Raw genomic sequence first — 1,443 nt, forward strand, 5'->3', positions numbered from 1 at the left:
GGTCTGCCCCTCGGCTCTCCTCCCGGAGCAGGGTGAAGGCAGGCTGCGCAGCACAGACCTGGTCCTTCCCCTTATGCCATCCACTTCTGGAGATGCCTGCCTCTAAATGGTCCAAATAAATATTTCAGCATGTCCTAAACATACGTATAAAAAGTTAACATATATACACTGGGGGAAAAAATCAAGCTTCCCATGAATAAAAAGACTAGCTGTGGCCAAATACTCTAGAAAGCCTCGTTAGACTGGAACTAAACTAAATTCACCAAAGAGAGTTGAAGGAACCTGAAAGCAATACCTCCAACAGAAAGCATGTGGCAGAAAAACCCATCAGTGGTTCATTTCTCCTCATTCACGCCTTCCTCAGAGTTTCCTCGTGTCCCTGGTACCCGAGGCTGCGTAAGCAGCGCCTGGCGCTGTGCAGAGCGGAGGGGGCCTCGCTGCTATCCCAGAGTTTGTCCCTACACAGCTGGTGTCTGAAGGCAGTATCCCTCTTTTGGAAATAAACTTGCGTGTCTTGGGTTACCAGCGGGGTGGACTTTTTATTATGTCTGCTGTCAAACTTGTTCGTACATTAGTAAGTGCCATTTCCAGGCCTCTTCCTGGTGATTATTGTGTATTACTAATGCACAAACAGCCAGTTCTTGACAGCTCTATAGCAAAACCAGCTTCAGATAATAAGTAGAAATTAGGTAAGTAAAAGATGCCAGGCAAGACCCCTTGCGGTCATGCAAGTTCTTCCTTCTAACAGTTCCTATTACTTTTAAAAATTGCCTGTTCATGAGTAAAGAGTAATTTGTTTCAACTGCAATGAAACTCGAGACTAGTGAAAAATAGTGAAGCATCAGAAGTGTCCTGGCTGCGGCTCAGTGTGTTGTTCCCGGTGGTGATGACTCCGGGGAAGATACGGCTACAGCATGTAACAACATTGTTCTGCACGTTTGCGATGACTGCTGATTCAGTAGGTCTGGGCAACCAGCAGATTACAATTTCAGTGAAGGAAGCAGTAGAGTACACTGAAATCCAACAAGATAGTCACACGTGCTCTGTGAAAATTACCTGCAAATATGTAATTGTGTATTCGGTTTTATCCTACACTGTTCGGGAAGGGACACAGTATGCCCAGCAGCCCAATTTTATTCAACCTTTATTGTCTTTTACTTGACATTTTGCCTGTCTTTTGTCAAACATAAATCTTGTAAGCAACAATTTCTTGTTTACCCCTCATACACATTTCTCTTCAGGGATTTTTTCAATGACATCTGATGTTTCAAGGTGACGGTTAACCAGCTTTTACTCCATTAAGTATAGAGATTTTTCATGTAGTGTACTGATGTACACTACAAAATATTTCAAATCAAATAGCTGAAAAAACAGACTAGATGCATTAGTTCTCTAATTCAAACTAGTACATTGCTAAGGCTTTGACTTAACCCCAGCTGACAT

The sequence above is a fragment of the Aptenodytes forsteri genome, unplaced genomic scaffold, assembly GCF_000699145.1.
Source record: "Aptenodytes forsteri isolate BGI_AS27 unplaced genomic scaffold, ASM69914v1 Scaffold277, whole genome shotgun sequence".
Classification (NCBI taxonomy): Eukaryota; Metazoa; Chordata; class Aves; order Sphenisciformes; family Spheniscidae; genus Aptenodytes; species Aptenodytes forsteri.